The sequence below is a fragment of the Tamandua tetradactyla genome, chromosome 3 (genome assembly GCF_023851605.1).
Source record: "Tamandua tetradactyla isolate mTamTet1 chromosome 3, mTamTet1.pri, whole genome shotgun sequence".
NCBI lineage: Eukaryota > Metazoa > Chordata > Mammalia > Pilosa > Myrmecophagidae > Tamandua > Tamandua tetradactyla.
Genome location: NC_135329.1, coordinates 59,651,239 through 59,672,717, shown reverse-complemented (window position 1 = coordinate 59,672,717; position 21,479 = coordinate 59,651,239). Strand labels below are relative to the sequence as shown.

Sequence of the window (21,479 nt, the reverse complement as noted above, 5' to 3'; positions counted from 1 at the left end):
GTATTTTTCCCTATATGCTTTTGATTGGACATTCCTATAGGCTTGTTTTAATTGGGATATTATCTCAGCCTGAGAACCATAAATTAGCAACTTATTAAATTCCCCTTCAAAAAGTCATCCCATTCCTGGTATATTGCATTCTGGCAGCTAGCAAACTAGAACACTTTCCATTTACTTAGGTCTTCTGTGATCTCTTTTAACAATTTCTTGTAGCTATCTTTGTTTCGGTTTTTTTTTTTTTTTTTTTTAACATGGGCAGGCACTGGGAATCGAACCCAGGTCCTCTGGCATGGCAGGCAAGCATTCTTGCCTGCTGAGCCACCGTGGCCCGCCCTGTTTTGGTTTTTTCAAACCTGAGTTAAATTTATTCCTAAGTATTTTATTCTTTTGGTTGCAATTGTAAATGGAATTTTTTTCTTTTTTTTTTATGAGTTTTTTTTTATTAATTAAAAAAGAATTAACAAAACAATAGAAATCATTCCAATCTACATGTACAATCAGTAATTCTTAATAACATCACATAGTTGCATATTCATCATTTCTTAGTACATTTGCATCGATTTAGAAAAAGAAATAAAAAGACAACAGAATAAGAATTAAAACAATAATAGAAAGAAAAAAAAAAAACAAAGCAAAACAAAACAAAAAAACCAAAAACAAAAAACCTATACCTCACATGCAGCTTCATTCAGTGTTTTAACATAATTGCATTACAATCGGGTAGTATTGTGCTGTCCATTTCTGAGTTTTTATATCCAGTCCCGTTGTACAGTCTGTATCCCTTCAGCTCCAATTATCCCTTCTCTTTTTTTTTTTTTTAATTAACGGAAAAAAGAAATTAACCCAACATTTAAAGATCATACCATTCTACATATGCAATCATTAATTCTTAACATCATCACATAGATGCATGATCATCATTTCTTAGTACATATGCATTGGTTTAGAAGAACTAGCAACATAACCGAAAAAGATATAGAATGTTAATATAGAGAAAAAAATAAAAGTAATAATAGTAAAATCAAAACAAAACAAAACAAAACAAAACAAAAACCTATAGCTCAGATGCAGCTTCATTCAGTGTTTTAACATGATAAGTTTACAATTAGGTATTATTGTGCTGTCCATTTTTGAGTTTTTGTATCTAGTCCTGTTACACCGTCTGTATCCCTTCAACTCCAATTGGCCATTATCTTACCCTGTTTCTACCTCCTGCTGGACTCTGTTATCTAGGACATATTCCAAATTTATTCTCAAATGTCTGTTCACATCAGTGGGACCATACAGCATTTGTCCTTTAGTTTTTGGCTAGACTCACTCAGCATAATGTTCTCTAGGTCCATCCATGTTATTACATGCTTCATAAGTTTATCCTGTCTTAAAGCTGCATAGTATTCCATTGTATGTATATACCACAGTTTGTTTAGCCACTCTTCTGTTGATGGAGATTTCGGCTGTTTCCATCTCTTTGCAATTGTAAATAACGCTGCTATAAACATTGGTGTGCAAATGTCCGTTTGTGTCTTTGCCCTTAAGTCCTTTGAGTATATTCCCAGCAATGGTATTGCTGGGTCGTATGGCAATTCTATATTCAGCTTTTTGAGGAACCACCAAACTGCCTTCCACAGTGGTTGCACCATTTGACATTCCCACCAACAGTGGATAAGTGTGCCTCTTTCTCTGCATCCTCACCAGCACTTGTCATTTTCTGTTTTGTTGATAATGGCCATTCTGGTGGGTGTGAGATGATATCTCATTGTGGTTTTGATTTGCATTTCTCTAATGGCCAGGGACATTGAGCATCTCTTCATGTGCCTTTTGGCCATTTGTATTTCCTCTTCTGATAGGTGTCTGTTCAAGTCTTTTTCCCATTTTGTAATTGGGTTGGCTGTCTTTTTGTTGTTGAGATGAACAATCTCTTTATAAATTCTGGATACTAGACCTTTATCTGATATGTTGTTTCCAAATATTGTCTCCCATTGTGTAGGCTGTCTTTCTACTTTCTTGATGAAGTTCTTTGATGCACAAAAGTGTTTAATTTTGAGGAGTTCCCATTTATTTATTTCCTTCTTCAGTGCTCTTGCTTTAGGTTTAAGGTCCATAAAACCGCCTCCAGTTGTAAGATCCATAAGATATCTCCCAACATTTTCCTCTAACTGTTTTATGGTCTTAGACCTAATGTTTAGATCTTTGATCCATTTTGAGTTAACTTTTGTATAGGGTGTGAGAGATGGGTCTTCTTTCATTCTTTTGCATATGGACATCCAGTTCTCTAGGCACCATTTATTGAAGAGACTGCTCTGTCCCAGGTGAGTTGGCTTGACTGCCTTATCAAAGATCAAATGTCCATAGATGAGAGGGTCTATATCTGAGCACTCTATTCGATTCCATTGGTCGATATATCTATCTTTATGCCAATACCATGCTGTTTTGACCACTGTGGCTTCATAATATGCCTTAAAGTCAGGCAGCGCGAGACCTCCAGCTTCGTTTTTTTTCCTCAAGATGTTTTTAGCAATTCGGGGCACCCTGCCCTTCCAGATAAATTTGCTTATTGGCTTTTCTATTTCTGAAAAATAAGTTGTTGGGATTTTGATTGGTATTGCATTGAATCTGTAAATCAATTTAGGTAGGATTGACATCTTAACTATATTTAGTCTTCCAATCCATGAACACGGTATGCCCTTCCATCTATTTAGGTCTTCTGTGATTTCTTTTAGCAGTTTTTTGTAGTTTTCTTTATATAGGTTTTTTGTCTCTTTAGTTAAATTTATTCCTAGGTATTTTATTCTTTTAGTTGCAATTGTAAATGGGATTCGTTTCTTGATTTCCCCCTCAGCTTGTTCATTACTAGTGTATAGAAATGCTACAGATTTTTGAATGTTGATCTTGTAACCTGCTACTTTGCTGTACTCATTTATTAGCTCTAGTAGTTTTGTTGTGGATTTTTCCGGGTTTTCGACGTATAGTATCATATCGTCTGCAAACAGTGATAGTTTTACTTCTTCCTTTCCAATTTTGATGCCTTGTATTTCTTTTTCTTGTCTAATTGCTCTGGCTAGAACCTCCAACACAATGTTGAATAATAGTGGTGATAGTGGACATCCTTGTCTTGTTCCTGATCTTAGGGGGAAAGTTTTCAATTTTTCCCCATTGAGGATGATATTAGCTGTGGGTTTTTCATATATTCCCTCTATCATTTTAAGGAAGTTCCCTTGTATTCCTATCTTTTGAAGTGTTTTCAACAGGAAAGGATGTTGAATCTTGTCGAATGCCTTCTCTGCATCAATTGAGATGATCATGTGATTTTTCTGCTTTGATTTGTTGATATGGTGTATTACATTAATTGATTTTCTTATGTTGAACCATCCTTGCACACCTGGGATGAATCCTACTTGGTCATGATGTATAATTCTTTTAATGTGTTGTTGGATACGATTTGCTAGAATTTTATTGAGGATTTTTGCATCTGTATTCATTAGAGAGATTGGTCTGTAGTTTTCTTTTTTTGTAATATCTTTGCCTGGTTTTGGTATGAGGGTGATGTTGGCTTCATAGAATGAAATAGGCAGTTTTCCCTCCACTTCGATTTTTTTGAAGAGTTTGAGGAGAATTGGTACTAATTCTTTCTGGAACGTTTGGTAGAATTCACATGTGAAGCCATCTGGTCCTGGACTTTTCTTTTTAGGAAGCTTTTGAATGACTAATTCAATTTCTTTACTTGTGATTGGTTTGTTGAGGTCATCTATGTCTTCTTGAGTCAAAGTTGGTTGTTCATGTCTTTCCAGGAACCCGTCCATTTCATCTAAATTGTTGTATTTATTAGCGTAAAGTTGTTCATAGTATCCTGTTATTACCTCCTTTATTTCTGTGAGGTCAGCAGTTATGTCTCCTCTTCCATTTCTGATCTTATTTATTTGCATTCTCTCTCTTCTTCTTTTTGTCAGTCTTGATAGGGGCCCATCAATCTTATTGATTTTCTCATAGAACCAGCTTCTGGTCTTATTGATTTTCTCTACTGTTTTCATATTTTCAATTTCATTTATTTCTGCTCTGATCTTTGTTATTTCTTTCCTTTTGCTTGCTTTGGGATTAGTTTGCTGTTCTTTCTCCAGTTCTTCCAATTGAACAGTTAATTCCTGCATTTTTGCCTGTTCTTCTTTTCTGATATAGGCATTTAGGGCAATAAATTTCCCTCTTAGCACTGCCTTTGCTGCATCCCATAAGTTTTGATATGTTGTGTTTTCATTTTCATTTGCCTCGAGGTATTTACTATTTCTCTTGCAATTTCTTCTTTGACCCACTCGTTGTTTAAGAGTGTGTTGTTGAGCCTCCAGGTATTTGTGAATTTTCTGGCATTCCGCCTATTATTGATTTCCAACTTCATTCCTTTATGATCCGAGAAAGTGTTGTGTATGATTTCAATCTTTTTAAATTTGTTAAGACTTGCTTTGTGACCCAGCATATGGTCTATCTTTGAGAATGATCCATGAGCACTTGAGAAAAAGGTGTATCCTGCTGTTGTGGGATGTAATGTCCTATAAATGTCTGTTAAGTCTAGCTCATTTATGGTAATATTCAGATTCTCTATTTCTTTATTGATCCTCTGTCTAGATGTTCTGTCCATTGATGAGAGTGGGGAATTGAAGTCTCCAACTATTATGGTATTTGTGTCTATTTCCCTTTTCAGTGCTTGCAGTGTATTCCTCACATATTTTGGGGCATTCTGGTTCGGTGCATAAATATTTATGATTGTTATTTCTTCTTGTTTAATTGTTCCTTTTATTAGTATATAGTGTCCTTCTTTGTCTCTTTTAACTGTTTTACATTTGAAGTCTAACTTGTTGGATATTAGTATAGCCACTCCTGCTCTTTTCTGGTTGTTATTTGCATGAAATATCTTTTCCCAACCTTTCACTTTCAACCTATGTTTATCTTTGGGTCTAAGATGTGTTTCCTGTAGACAGCATATAGAAGGATCCTGTTTTTTAATCCATTCTGCCAATCTATGTCTTTTGATTGGGGAATTCAGTCCATTAACATTTAGTGTTATTACTGTTTGGATAATATTTTCCTCTGCCATTTTGCCTTTTGTATTATATATATCATATCTGACTTTCCTTCTTTCTACACTCTTCTCCACACCTCTCTCTTCTGTCTTTTCATATCTGACTCTAGTGCTCCCTTTAGTATTTCTTGCAGAGCTGGTCTCTTGCTCACAAATTCTCTCAGTGACTTTTTGTCTGAGAATGTTTTAATTTCTCCCTCATTTTTGAAGGACAATTTTGCTGGATATAGGAGTCTTGGTTGGCAGTTTTTTCTTTTAGTAATTTAAATATATCATCCCACTGTCTTCTTGCCTCCATGGTTTCTGCTGAGAAATCTACACATAGTCTTATTGGGTTTCCCTTGTATGTGACAGATTGTTTTTCTCTTGCTGCTTTCAAGATCCTCTCTCTCTTTGACCTCTGACATTCTAACTAGTAAGTGTCTTGGAGAACGCCTATTTGGGTCTAATCTCTTTGGGGTGCGCTGCACTTCTTGGATCTGTAATTTTAGGTCTTTCATAAGAGTTGGGAAATTTTCAGTGAAAATTTCTTCCATTAGTTTTTCTCCTCCTTTTCCCTTCTCTTCTCCTTCTGGGACACCCACAACACGTATATTTGTGCGGTTCATATTGTCCTTGAGTTCCCTGATACCCTGTTCAAATTTTTCCATTCTTTTCCCGATAGTTTCTGTTTGTTTTTGGATTTCAGATGTTCCATCCTCCAAATCACTAATTCTATCTTCTGTCTCTTTGAATCTATCATTGTAGGTATCCATTGTTTTTTCTATCTTTTCTACTTTGTCCTTCACTTCCATAAGTTCTGTGATTTGTTTTTCAGTTTTTCTATTTCTTCTTTATGTTCAGCCCATGTCCTCTTCATGTCCTCCCTCAATTTATCGATTTCGTGTTTGAAGAGGTTTTCCATTTCTGTTCGTATGTTTAGCATTAGTTGTCTCAGCTCCTGTATCTCATTTGAACTATTGGTTTGTTCCTTTGTCTGGGCCATATTTTCAATTATTTGAGCGTGATCCGTTATCTTCTGTTGGCGTCTGCGCATTTAGACAGATTTCCCTGGGTGTTGGATCCAAAAGTTTGGAAGATTTTCCTGTGAAATCTCTGGGTTCTGTTTTTCTTATCCTGCCCAGTAGGTGGCGCTCGTGGCACACGTTTGTCTGCGGGTCCCACCAGTAAAAGGTGCTGTGGGACCTTTAACTTTGGAAAACTCTCGCTGTCCGGGGGGTTCGCTAGCTGAAGCGGCTTGAGCCGGCCCTGCGTCCGAACGCAGGGAGGGTTGCTGGTCGCCGCAGCCCGGGAAAGAGCCCATCCGAATTTCCTAGTCGGCCCTGGGCGACAAGCGTGGCGGGAGGGCGCCAGCGGCAGCGGCCTGCCCCAGAGAGTGCACGTTCCCTGGGAGTCACGGGTTTGGAAGGGGCCTCCCCCACCCGTCACCGTTCTCCGTGGCCTGGGGATTTCCGATCCAATTCTCTCAGTTGGTCTGGGGGGCTGCGCGTGGTGTGGGCGCCAGCCGCCTTGGTTTCAGGGGACCACCTCTCCAATTCTCCCAGCCGGCCCGGGAAGGGGGAAGGGAGTTACTCCGGCCAGGGAAGGGGGAAGGGAGCGCCACCCGCGCGCCTCGGCGATCTCACCCGAGCTGCTTCTCTCAGCCAGCCAGCCGTTCCAGGATGGGGTACGCTGTCTTTTTTATCTCTGTTGTGGTTTTGGGCGCTTTCTGTATCGTTTCTACTCCCCTAGTAGCTGTCCTGGAGAAGAAACTAAGATCTGCGCGTCTTACTAAGCCGCCATCTTCCAGGAAGTCCCTGGAATTTTTTTCTTGATTTCCCCTTCAGACAGCTCATTACTAGAGTATAGAAACACTACAGATTTTGAGTATTGATCTTGTAACCTGCCACTTTGCTGTACTCAGCTCTAGTAGTTTTGGTGTGGATTTTTCAGGGGTTTCAACACACAATATCATATCATCTGCAAACAGTGAGAGTTTTACTTCTTCCTTTCCAATTTTGATGCCTTGTATTTCTTTTCCTTGTCTAATTGCTCTGCAAGCCCTTGATCTTGAGGCTTTCTCTTGGGAAGCTTATATCTGTAGCAGAGAAGCTAGGCTTACCTAAAGTTATATCTAATATTTGCTTCCAGAAAACCAGTTTTGTTGCTTATATGTGGTCTCTCTCTCTCTCTCTCCCCCCTCCCTCCCTCCCTCCCTCTCCCCCTCCCTCCCTCCCTCTCTCTCTCCCTCTCTCTCTCCCTTTCTCCCTCCCCCTCTCTCTCAGCCTGCCTTGCAAGTAAAATCATTACCTTACATGGGACATACCATCCCCCCTACATGGGACATAATATTCAGGGGTGAAAGTTTCCCTGGCAACATGAGACATGACTCCCAGGGATAAGCCTGGCCTTCTCACTGGGGGACTGACAATACCTTCTGGACCAAAAAGAGTGAAAGAAATGAATCAAAATAAGTTATCAGTGACTAAGAGAGTTCAAATAGAATTGGGAGGCTATTCAGGAGGCTACTCTTATGCTAGCTTCAGCCAGATATTATTGTTTTACACGGTTTGCCAAACCCAAACCAAAACCATTCCTGCCAAGCCTGAAGAATACTTACATCTCTGCCTATGATTCTACAAAAACTTCATGCAGTAGCATTAATTTCTAGAAGCCTACATCCTCCAAATGTGTTCATAAGCCAGATAAGTCCAGAAACCCAGAGAGGCCAGCCTCTCCAAGAACTTCAACTTGTTCCATCCCCTACCCCATATCATCACCACCCCTTTCCAACATGAAAAAGTTAGAGTGGTCATAGCCCAAAACCCCATATCATCACCACCCCTTTCCAACATGAAAAAGTTAGAGTGGTCATAGCCCAAATACCCGTAAAGACTGGGAGAAGGATCAAAGGAGAAAGCAGAGTTACAATAGAGAAGGTAGCATTATCAAATGAGTATGATTGCTGAATTCTTTTTGATATTCTTTTAGTGCCTAAAATTGTGGAACTGTAAGCCATAACAAATTCTGAAGTTTTTTCTATAATTATTTGTTACAATGTACTTTGAAATTTATTGTTTTTTCTTTGTATATATATTTCACGATTAAAAATGTTTAAAAAGACCCTGTCAGCAACACATTTTTGGTGGAAATACTGCACAGCAGATATTGCCTGAGAGAATTTGGCTTGGGCTTCTTGCTCTCCTTTAGTGCACTGAACCACAAGCTATTCAGAATTCTCCTCTGGATTTGTCACTCTCAACGATTACAAACAATTTGATTATATTTGTTTCAAGGTTTTCAATATGTGCACCAATCAGAAGCTCATGTGGATGTAAGGAGGATGTTCTAGTTTGCTAGCTGCCAGAATGCGATATACCAGAAATGGAATGGCTTTTAAAAGGGGAATTTAATAAATTGCTAGTTTACAGTTCTAAGGCAGAGAAAATGTCCCAATTAAAACAAGTCTATAGAAATGTCCAATCAAAGGCATCCAGGGAAAGATACCTTGGTTCAAGAAGGCTGATGAAGTTCACAGTTTCTTTCTCAAGTGGGAGGGCATGTGGTAAACACAGTCAGAGTTTCTCTCTCATCTGGAAAGGCATATGGTAAACACGGTCAGGCTTCCTCTCTCATCTGGAAGGGCACATGGTGAACACAGCGTCATCTGCTAGCTTCTTCTCCTGGCTTCCTGTTTCATGAAGCTCCCCGGGAGGCATTTTCCTTCTTCATTTCCAAAGGTCACTGGCTGGTGGACTCTGCTTCTTGTGGCTATGTTGTTCTGCTCTGCTCTCTCTGAATATCCCATTCTCCAAAATGTTTCCTCTTTTATAGGACTCCAATAAACCAATCAAGACCCACCCAAATGGGTGGAGATATGTCATCACCTAATCCAATTTAACAACCACTCAACCATATCACATCATCCAGGAAGATGATCTGGTTACAGTTTCAAACATATAGTATTGAATAGGGATTATCCTACCTTTATGAAACAGGATTTTGATTAAAATATGGCTTTTCTAAGGGGCATACTTCCTTTCAAACCAGCACAGAGGATTATCTTCATTTTTGAGGATGATTTTTATGGCTTCCTCTTGGGTCAGTGAGGCTGTGCCAAAACAATTTCACTTTGGAAAAGGTACATTTTCCAATGATTCTAAGGAAACAATAACTGCCAACATGTGACTCCTCCTCAGCACAGATGGCTGAGAGAGCCTGCAGCATGTTGGATTTCTGCTGGCTAGAGACCTGATGTCCCTAGATAGATTTTCAAATGGGAAGAGGTGATATAACTTAGTCAAAATCACCAAAAACACAAATTCTTCTCTTCCGAAGTCTACCAGATGAACTATTCTAATGAGCAATGAAATCAAATGGAAGAGAAAACTAGAAATGAACAAAAAATAAAACAAAGAGAAAGTAAAACGGATTGAAAAAGAAAATGGAAAATCCATAGACAAAAGAAAAAGATTTTAAAACAACAAAAAATAAAGAAAAGAAAATATGAGGGAAAAAGAATAAAGCATGAAAAAAGGAAAAAAAAAATAACAAATCCACAAGAATAATATATAAACATGCTAAGTTATCAAAAACATCTTCTTGGGTTAGTTGACCATGCTGGGTTAGTTGACCACGAATCTAAGATTTAGAGACTCATAAAAGGGCAAAGCGTTCCACAAAAATGGATCTGGCACGATATCATCATAAAAATTGGGCGAATCTAGGGTGCGATCATCCACAGTAGTTTCTCCTCATTCTTTGGTCTCAAAAGCCCTCCATGCTTTTAATTAAAATATTGAAGATCCCAAAGAACTTCATGTTTATGTGAGTTATAGCTATCTGTATTTACCTTACTAGAAATTAAACCCTGGAATGCTTCAGTGGCTTCATTTCTAGTTTGAAAACATGTAACAAACACATGGCTTTGAAAAAGCTCAAAATGTCACAATGAAAATATCCAATTCTTTTTTTATAAACACTGATTCTCCTAAAGTAATGTCACAAATTAAATTACATCATGGTTCTATACTTAAATGCTCTGCTGTTGAAGCACAATGAGGTACATTACTATCAGATATGGAACAGCTTTTAAAATAGGGAATTTATCAAGTTGCAAATTTACAATTCTAAGCCCACAAAATTTCCAAACTAAGGCACCCAGGGAAAGACACCTTAATTCAAGGAAGGATGATGAGTCTGGAATACCTCTGTCAAATGGGAAGTTACATGGCTGGCATCTGCTGGTCCCTTGCTCCTGGGCTCCATTGCTTCAGCCTCTATTCCTGCAGGGGTTCCTTACTAAGCTTCTCTGGGGCTGGCTTTCAATCTCTTGGCTTCCTGTGGCTCTCTCTAGGTCTGGCTTGCTTAACATCTCATAGCAATGTCTGTTGGGCTCCAAGCATCTCAAAAAATCTATGTCTCTATTCTTTGAAGCAAGGTTTTCCGAGTGTCTACATCTGCTTACTCTGTTGGCTCTGAACTCTCTCCAAAATGCTTCCTCTTTTAAAGGACTCCACTAAATTTATCAAGCCCTACCTGAATGACTGGAGTCACATCTCCATCTAATCAAAAGGTCACACCCACAATTGCACATGGCACATAGCTATAGAGTTGATCTAAGCAAAAGTTTCTGTGCTTCAATATTAGATCAGGATTAAAACATGGCTTTTCTGGGGTATGTAATACTTTCAAACCAGCACACGTGTTAATTCTATACTTGACATTCTGAGGAATAGCCAAACTGTCTTCCACAGTGGCTGCATGTTTTACATTTTCACCAACAAAGAACAAGTATTCCCATTTCTTTACATCCTTTTCAACAGTTGTTACTTTCTGTTCTTTCAAGAGTAGCCATCTAGTGGGTGCGGAGCCTATTTGTTAGTCTACCCTCATATTTTCCTAAAAGCATAACTAGGTAAAAATTTTGCTAGGTTGAAAATCATTTTCCCCCAGAATTTGGAGGGTATTGTGCCATCTTCTAAGATGTGCTTAGCAGAACTCTGTGTTTCCAAATTCTTACATTTGTTTGTGATCTCTGTTCTTTCTCTGGAAACTTTTAGTATCTCTTTTTTGACCCAGTGCTTTGGAAATTCTCAATGTCATATCTTGGTGCAGACCTCTTTCATCGTTGGCTTTGGGCCCTTCATGGGCTCTTTCAGTTCAGAAACTGACATTACTCAATTTTAGAAGATTTTGTAAATTTTTCTCTGTGGATTTCTCTCCTTTCCTAATTTTATGCACGTCTCATGATCAGATGTTGAACTTATTTTTTATAAGGTGGAATAAGGTAGTGGTTAGGTATACAAAGAGTATAAGCTTATGAGCACTTTGGCCTGTATGCCTCCACTCTCTGCCATGCAATGCATGCCTCTTCTCCAGTTTCCTCACCTGTGAAAATGGGTAGTAACATTACCCACTTCACTGGGTTATTGTAAGGGTCGTGTGAGTTAGTGCACATCAAGTAATGAGAACAAAGCCCGGCATAAAAACACTCTGAGTGCCATATTTATACATATTTATACATCAATGACAAATTTCATAGGGGAAGCTGGGACCAGAGGGTGGTGCCCATGGCTGTCTTGGTGGTGATGCAGAGTCCTAGCCCACCGATCCCTTTCTCATTCTATGGAATTGTGGAGGCAATTGATATGCCAGGCTTATTTTAAGCACTGGACAGTGATTTCTATATTTTCTGTTGTTTGGCTTTCTGGTTTTGCTGTTAATGTTATAAATTTTTGAGGATCTCAGCTTTATCTCTCAACCCTTCTACTGAATTGTTAATTTTCCTCTCATGTATTTAATTTGTAAGAGCTCTTCCTTGTTTGCCAAATATTTCTCTATAGCCTCCTGTTTCTGGTTTTTGGAAATGAAATCTCTAATATCTTTGCAGATACTGTTTTCAGTTTTTTGTTTTTTTTTTTTCTCTCTTCTTCCTTTATTATTTCTGGTTCTTCTGAGTCCCTCTTCCTTTATTTCCCCTTCTATTCAGTGTCTAGGGATCCTGGGATTTTCAGTCCTACAACCAGTGAGCTGCTTCTAATGTATGGGGTTGCTGAGTTTTGAGCCTGGGATCTAGGTAGGCCATTCTCCTGGGGGATCCCTAACAACCAGTCCTTTCTTTTCACTTGGGAGCGGATGCAGAGGTCTCCTAAGGAGCCTTTGAATAGGGCTTTGCCCCTAGTTGGCTGTGTTTTGAGCTCCTCCCCTGGCACTCATTTCCCAGTCACTGCTGGGACAAGGGCCATGGTTGCCAGGAGCATGGATAGGGAGAGAGGTCTGGGATTTCCTCTTCTGGTTCATACACAGTATCTCAGGCACTGGCCTCTAGGCCCCAGTCTGCTAAGACACGACCATGTCCACCTAGCTCCACAAGATTCCCAACTTTCTGTCCTCATGGGGTTTTGCTTTTATAAATATCCTTTCCTATCATATTAGAGGTGTCTTGGGGGAAGAGAAGGCAAATATGCCATATTTAACAGGCGGTTTTCTTTATTAAATATAGCCTTGCTCCACCGGGGAAGCCACTTCGCTAAAGTTTACTGGACCACCGATTTCAGTTGCCAGAGCTGACAGAGTTGGTTTCTTCCAGGACAAAAAAAGTGAATTCCAGGCTTGGGACTGGGGTTCAACACCTGGCAACTGCCCTGAGCAGCTCTTCCAACGCCATGGGTGACCACGCTTAGCCTTTTAAAACTAGTTCAGGGTCTAAAGGGCCTCTACTTGCATACCCTTCAAGACAGATTGGTTTCACGTGCTCCATATCTGGAAGTTCATCGGGTCTACGATGCCTTCAGTTTTAAGATGCATTACTGTTTCCTGGGTCACTAGGAAAGACGAAAGGTTGCAAAGAAAAATGCGTCTTAAAATAGATGAAATATGGCGGTTCTTTTGCCACGTTTCTCATAGTGATACTTTGCAGAGATGGGCTCCTGCCACTGCGGTGGCTCCTTCCGCCCAGAAACGGAGGCGGCGCTTCTTTCCCCGGCCTCCTCCGTGTGAACGGACCACCGCGGAACCTGGTCCTTCTGTCCTTCCACTTCGCCTGAAGAAATGCTTATTTTCGCGAGAGTTCGGTGCTTTCGAGAGCCTCGGCCGTCTCCCAGACCTTGCGAGAATGAAAGGGAGGAGGAGCGTAGGGCTTCCGAGGCGGCCGCGACCGACGCAAGATGGCGACGGCCGCCGTAGCTCTGGTAAGTGAGTTCGCGGAGTGTGCTGCTGCTGCACGGCTGGCGGGAGCCGACGACCCGCCGGGCCCGCGCGCGGGAGCTGCTACCCGGCCCGCTTTTGCCCACGCGTCCCTTCCTCGGCGAGGGAGAGGGGGAACGGGGACGGGAGCGTGCCGGCGGCTGCTGGCCTGCGGATACCAGGTAAAAGGTTTTGATTGTGCTATTGGATTTCAGTAAATGAACATCTATCTGCTTATAGAGCTGCGGCTGTTGTAATAACGCATTAAGATTTCAAAGAGATTGCATGTATTAAAATGTAATAAAATGTGAGCTGTCGCCCTCACATTCTGGGTTATTGAAGGTGCTCGTATTTGTACTATGGCATTTACTAGTTCTGTTGTTCCTTATGGTTCTTAGCAGTTTACCTACATTTTTCTAATTTGGGAAAAAAATTTCGAAAGCATAGGAGGGTTATCGGGTCACAATAAATGTTACTTGATACCTAAATTTACATCAGACAAAATTCTATATTTTGTACGTAATAACTCATTATTTCTCACAGAATGTTACATAAGAAGTAGTCATGATTGTTCCCATCGCTAGATGAGAAATCTAAGGCCAAGAGGAGATAAACGACTTGACAAATTCTGACAATGAAAGTTGTCACTCAGAATCATCCTCCAGGAGTCTCACAGGATAAGAGGTTATAAGCTTAAGTAATAAATTGGACCTCTTAATGTTCCCACTTCACAGAGTGCAAAATGAACACATGGAAAGGCCGGGTCACCCCAAACTCTCACTTGTGCATTCAGCCCTCAACTTTCCAGCAGATTAGCCTCCTTTAACTTTTTTAGTGTGTGCGTGTAACTTATAAAAGCTTTTTATTTTTAAATAATTTCAAACTTACAGGAAAGTTTCAAAAATCCTGCGGAAATAATAGAGAACTTCAATATGTTCTCTACCCACATTCCCAAATTTGCCATCTATTAATATTTTGCCACATTTGTTATATCATTCTATCATCTGTCCCTATCCATCGACCGATATATCTCTCTAATCATCTAATATTTTAAATATTTAAGAATAGATTTTATACATCATATTCCTTTACCACACGCACACTCAAAAGTTGAAGCAGAATAATCTGTTGGGAAAATTGAGGGCTGAATATTAAGATATTGCCATGTGTATTTCCTAAGAACAAGAACATTCATTTATGTGACTACGTTATATACAATTATGAAGTTCAAGAAATTTAACATTGATATAAATCATGGAATGTATATTCCGATATTTTCAATGGTCCCAATAATGTCCTTTTGGAATTTCATCCTTCGTTATTAGATCGAGTACAGGATTAGGAATTGCATTTAAATATCGTTGTCTCTCAAGTCTCTCTCTTTTAAAAATTGTGGTAACATATACAGCATAAATTTTTCCATCTCGGCCACTCCCAAACATACGATTCCATGGCATTAATCAAATTCACAATGTGCACCTAATTTTAAATGAGAATATGATATTTTATTTTGTGGATAGTCTATAACTTATTTAACTTTCCTCTACTGGTAGATATTTCGTGTGTTTATTTACTATTATAAATGAAAGAGATCAACATGTGTGTTTGTTTTTATTTTTATTTCCTCAGAGTGGAGTTATTGCAACAAGGAAAATAAATATTTTAAAGACAGTTGAGACTTATTGCTGTATTTCATTTGAGAAATAATTGTACAAAGTTTCATCATGCTAGTGGTGCATGTGTGGGGATGTCATTGTACCATTCCTTCATGAATAATGTACATTGATTTTACAAGTATTTGCTAATTTGATAGGCCAAAAGTTGTTTCATTATTGCATTTTTTTCACCTCACTGGATTGCCAGTGAGATTCAACATTGCTTTGTTCAATTCATCATTTGTACTTTGTTGCAAATAGCCTTTTCTTGTTCTTTGCACACTTTTCTATTAGGTTTAGTGTTTTCTAATATGTAAAAATGCTATTTTATATAGAACATTACCTTTTTGATGTTTGCATTGCAGACATTTTCTTCAGGTTGATTTTGCTGTTTATTTTTGCATTCTGTGTTGTTTTCTATGGACATGATTTGAATTTTTATGCAGCCAGATAAATTTATGTATTTGTGAAATGCTTCAAACTCCTCCATCTGAGTCCCTTGAGGCATGAAAAAGCTTTCTTGACCAAGAGACAGACTCTTTTTCAGCACATGAACCCTTGTTGGGAGAAAGCAGCAGTGATTCCAAGAGGCATCTGGAAGGGCCTCATACTATATAAATGTATATAATAGTAAATAGAAACACACGAAATATCTACCAGTAGAGGAAAGTTAAACAAGTTATGGACTGTCCACAAGATAAAATATTATATTCTCATTTAAAATTATGTGCACATTGTGAATTTGATTAATACCACTGAATCGTATGTTTGGGAGTGGCTGAGATGGAAAAGTTTATGCTGCAATTTCTCCAACTGCTTTCATGCTTAATTCCATCTCCACACTGAGAAAGAAGCAGTAATTTATATTTTATTGTCAATATTTTATGTTTTCTTTCTTTTTTTTATATTTAACTCTTTCATTTATCTGAAGTTAATTTTGTTTTATGGTGCATGGTGAGGATATAAGTTGATTTCCCACCCAAATAGTTATTTAGTTTTATTAAAGAATGTTTTCTTTCACCACTGGTTTAGGATGCCACCTTTAGCACATGCTGCATTTCTTTTTTGATGTGTGGTTGACTATTCTGTAGTCTGATGAGTTGATCATACTGTTTTAGTTATTGTACCTTTATAATTTCATATATTTTACAATGTGACATTTATAGAGAGAAATGTAGCATTTTAATATCTGGTAGAATAAATCTCCCACAATTACTTTATTTTCAAGGGAAAAAAAATTGGCTAGTCCTGCTCATGTATTTTCCAGATTAATTTCCATCAGGCGTTCTAGCTCCAGGAGGAAACAGTCCCATTTGAGGTTTTGTAAGGGGTTGGATCAAACATGTACCTTAATTTCTGAAGCATTTGCATCTTTATACTTGTCCATTTTACTGTTCAGGAAATTAGTATGTTATGGTTTCTTTTCTGTTCCTTTGTTTTTTCTGGTTTAACTCTTTGATCTAAATAGAATGTTAGTGTAGACTGTCAGGTGAGGATCAAAATTGATTCCTTTTCAAACAGCCAGTTTTCTCAAACCCCAGTTTTTGCATAACTCATACCTTTTCCATTGATTTATGATGCTTTTCTCATTTATTAAGTTGCATGTATGTGTGTATATTAGAATATGTCTCTCAGCTATTATTTATCTCATTGATCTGTCTAGTATTATGCTAATACCACACTGTTTTGATTATTGGCTGGTCTTTCCTAATATGTTGGCAGTGCCAGCCCTTCCAGATGTCTCTTGGAGTCACTGTCTGCTTTCTCCCAACAAGGGTTCATGTCCTGGAAAAGAGTCTGCTCCTTGGTCAAGAACCTCTGGTCATAAGGTTTTTCATGCCTCAAGGGACTCAGATGGAGCAATTTGATGCCAGTTTCAATTTATTTTTTCTTTCAGTTTAATTGAGATATATTCACATACCACACAAACCAAAATATACAATCACAGTATCATCACATAGTAGTGCATACATCCTCATGATCAGCTTTAGAACGTTTTTATTACTCCAGAACAGAAAAAAGAATAAAAAAATAAAAGCCAGATTCTCCCATGCCCCTTATTCCCTTCCCTATTGATGACCCATAGTATTGATGTAGTACATTTGTTACTGTTGATGAAATAATGTTAAAATATTACTGTTAAGTATAGTACATGGTTAGCATAGTTTCCCCTACATATCCCTCTATTATTTTTTTTATGTTTGTAGTATTAAAATCAAATTCACATACATCACTATTACTTATAACACTAATAACAAGCTACCATTGCCTCTATCCTTTCCCAAACATTTAAATTCAACCTCATTAACCATTCTTTACATATTAGGTAACCGCTCCCCCTTCTCTAGCTACTCACTATCTCTAGGTACCCTGTATTCTACATCTTAAGACTCTTGAGTTTACATGTTCTAGTTGGTTCAAATTAGTGAAATCATGCAATTTCTGTCCTGTGTCTGGCTTATTTTACTCAGCATTATGTCCTTGAGGTTCATCCATGTTGTTATGTGCTTCAGGACCTCATTCCTTCTTACTGCTGCATAATATTCCATCATATGTATAGACCAAATTTTGTTTATTCACTCATCTGTTGAATTTTTGGGTTGTTTCCATCTTTTGATAATTGTAAATAATGCTGTGAACATCGGGGTGCAAATGTATGTGTCCCTGCTTTCAGATCATCTAGGTATATACTGAGTTATCCTGCTTCAACTTTTGCAGTGAAAAGATTTGGAGAAAGTTAGTACAGAGACACACTGTTCTCTTTTAACATTTAGGACTTGCATTTCATTTACATCAGCCATTTCCCATTTTGAAAGATCTTGACATCCTGGTTCTGTGATGATAAGGTCCTTATTTCTTTGCTTAAGATTAGGTATAATGTGCCTGGGATTGAGAATTTCCTTCTTATTGATGACAAAAATAGCTGTTTAATTAAGGGTAGAAATATTTGGATCATTCTTCCAGATACAGGTCATCTAATAAGCTTTTCTAATTTATATGGGCCACAGATTTCCCTCACACTTAAAATGAAACTATAATTCAAACTATCATTTGGCTTATCCTCACTATCTTGATGTACCAGTCAGGATGATTTCCATTCTTCAGGCTGTTGGCCTAAGTAAGGTATGTGGAGGGCATCCCACTCCCTCGTTAAGAAAAACACTTCTGGATTTTCCATAGCCTTATATGGATCAAGTTCTAGCACTGTAGAATCTGAGATTGGGGATAAGGACAGAAACTCATCATAAAAATTGAGCAGTTTTGGACCAAGGGCCCTCTGATTTGGAGGCCTATACAGGAGTTTAGAAGCCCTCTCCAATAGAATTTATTGATGTCCAGGACACTTGAATAGCTGAGGATCCAGCAGTCTTGAAGCCATGCAAGATGGACATGTAATGGGAGGGAAGAAACAGCACAAACACATAATGTCAAACTCCATCACTTAAATGTGTGTATATGCTCATTGGGTTTTAAACTCTTTTCTGTTCCAGGGACCCTGGATAGAGGGTGCCTTGATCCCCTTTACTTTTTTTTTTTAACTATGACTCTGACATACTAAAGGTTTATTTTATAAACTACCTGTTCAGCTGAGGCTAGAGCCGGAGATACTTGGATTTTGAGAAACATTAGTGCAAAACTTGCCTTTTTTATGTGAAAGAAGCCATTTTGTACTGCTTTAAAGTTAGACTAATCTCAACAGTGATGTTGGGGACCTCATTACTTAATTTTGTATCACTTGCCCTAGACAAGTAGGGCAGATAACAGGAAAATAATGTTTGTGATCCAAAACCCATCTTTCTTGATTGCTTTACTACTAGCAATGTGAGCATTGGCAAATCATGGATTAGTGGTGTTCATTGACTTGGCCCCCTTGGCACTGTTCTGAAATAGTGCTCTGGCCTTGCCATTGAGGGGGACGTAAGATTGGTTTGAGATCTGAGTACGGTTAAAAGCCAGACTTGGCAGGAACCACTTTTCCTATGCTGAAACTATACTCTCTCTGCTTTTGTGATCATCCTAATGAATCATTATGTCTGTATCCAATGCTTCATACAATACTTCTTGGGCCTTTGCTGTTGGAAGGATACTTGTCTTTTATGTGTTGTACAGAACAACCATTTGCCTTGCATATCTTTTCTTGCCCTTCAAAGTGATATTAATTGAATACTTCATCAAATTCAATTTCATTGAGTGCTTCATATGGAAAAAATAGTCAATGTACTTGGTATATATAAAAGAATGTTAAACTTTCTCGAAGTAAAGACAGTCATTATGGCAGTTATAGTTTTAAAATTTGTGTGAAACTAGTGTTATTACCTTTGTATTTCCTTGTACACCCAGGACCAGAAACCATTTTTTCTGGGGCATGGAGAAAATTAAGATTTTGCTATATGAAAACATTTTTCCCCAAAATGAGCCGCATTCCTTTATAAACATAAATAACTTATTCATGAAAGAAAGAGAGAAACTGCATTTTTATTTTGATTTTATGTGAACATGTTCAGCCACTGTCTTTAAATCTGTCTCAAATTCCTGCTGTTTTATGTTGTGGAAGATATTTTGTCTACATAAGTAGTTGACCTTTCCATAGAGAGATCTGGGAGTCCAGAATGATCAGAACAAGTAATTAATTTGTGCCTTTTGTGTCAACATTCCAAAAACTATCCATAAGAAGTTAATTGTTTGCTTCTCAGAGCTTTATTAAGGGATTTATGAGTTAGCTAGCATCCAATCCATAAAATGGAGGGGAGATCTGAAGAGCAAGAGCAAGGCTTGTGCAGGCACAACAAGGAAGTCTTTATTTTTATTTTCATTGATAAAACTTAACATACAAGCACACAAACATTCTTAGCAATCAAATATTCCATACATGGGTGTACAATTAATGGCTCACAATATCATCACATAGTTGTGTATTCATCACCATGATCATTTTTGTGAACATTTACGTCACTCTGGAGAAAGAAAGGAAAAAGAAAAACTCATGCATACCATACCCTATACCCCACCCTTTCATTGACTACTAGTATTTCCATCTACCCAATTTATTTTAACCTTTGTCTTCCCTGTTATTTATTTTTTATCTATATTTTTACTCATCTGTCCATACCCTAGATAAAAGGAGCATCAGACACAGGTTTTCACAATCACATAGTCAAATTGTAAAAGCTGTATCATTTTCCAATCATCTTCAAGAAACAAGGCTACTAAAACACAGCTCTACAGTTTCAGGTACTTCTCTCTAGCCACTCTAATACACCATAAACTAAAAAGGGATATCTATATAATGCATAAGAATAACTTCCAGGATAACCTCTTGACGCTGTTTGAAATCACTCAGCCACTGACACTTTATTTTTTTCAATTCTTTCTTCTCCCTTTTGGTCAAAAAGGTTTTCTCAGTCCTTTGATGTTGGGTCCTGGTTCATCCCAGGAATTCTGTCCCAGGATTTATACCCCTGGGAGTCCTGTCCCATGTGAGGTGGAGGGGGCAGACAGTGAGTTCACCTGCTGAGTTAGCTTAGAGAGGCCATGTCTGGGCTACAAAAGAGAACAAGGACGTCTTAAAGAATATAGTCTCGTTAATTGTTACAGAAATGTTGTTCTGGTTTGCTACCTGCCAGAATGCAAAATACCAGAAATGGAATGGCTTTTAAAAAAAGGAATTTAATAAGTTGCTAGTTTACAGTCCTAAGGCCAAGAAAATGTCCTAGTTAAAACAGGTCTATAAAAGTGTCCAATCTAAGGCATCCAGTGAAAGCTACTTTGGTTTAAGAAGGCCAGGGTTTCTCTCTCAGCTGGAAGGGCAAGTGATGAGGTCTGCCAGCTTTTTCCTCTGGCTTTGTGCTGAGCTCCGCTGGAGGCATGTTCCTTCTTCATCTCCAAAAGTTGTTGGCTGGTGGACCCTCTGCTTCGTGGTTCTTTGGCATTCTCTGGTGTGGCTTTCTCGAGGCTCTGTTGTTCTTCTCTTCTCTCCCTGAATCTCCTGGCTTTCTCTCTTGTTCTCTCACTTTTTCCAAAATGCTTCTTCTTTTAAAGGATTCCAGTAAAACCAATCAAGACCCCACGTCTCCACCTAATCAGGTTTAATACCCATACAGATTGAGTCACATCTCTGTGGAGATAAGCTAATTAAAGTTTCCAATACACAGTACTGAATAGGGTTTAGAAGAAATGGCTGCCTTTATAAAATGGGATTAGGATTAAAACATGGCTTTTCTAGGGTACATAAGCCTTTTCAAACTAGCACAGATGTCTTCCTTGGCTTAGCCCTGAGTTAGATAAAGTAAGCTACAGGATAAAGAGGGAGCAAGTGATTATGACAAGTTGTTCTTAGTTTTCAGGTTCTGGGAGAACAAGCAATTACAAGAGAAAAGAATTTAGTTAAGCTCCAGTTTGCTGACATAGGCCTTGGCATAAGGGACTCCATCTCATGCCTACTTTATTTATTTAATAATTTCTACCATTTTTATCTGTCTCTTAGCCATTGAGAGCTATTATCAAATTTTTTGAATTTGAGCACCACTCTCAGTTACAGCCTAAGGTCTTGAAGTAGTAATTGCAGCTTGTTTTGATGCTGGGCTCATAGG

General features: G+C 38.4%; 1 protein-coding gene across 1 annotated transcript in view; it reads left to right on the top strand.

The window, feature by feature from the left end:
* The first annotated feature begins 13,019 nt into the window (after nucleotides 1–13,019).
* LOC143677349 (uncharacterized) overlaps nucleotides 13,020–21,479 on the top strand; it is a 92,084-nt gene continuing 83,624 nt past the window's right edge. Inside the window, exon 1 of the mRNA XM_077153215.1 lies at nucleotides 13,020–13,239. The gene's annotated coding sequence lies outside the window, so the exon portion shown is untranslated. The remainder of the gene's footprint in view (nucleotides 13,240–21,479) is intronic.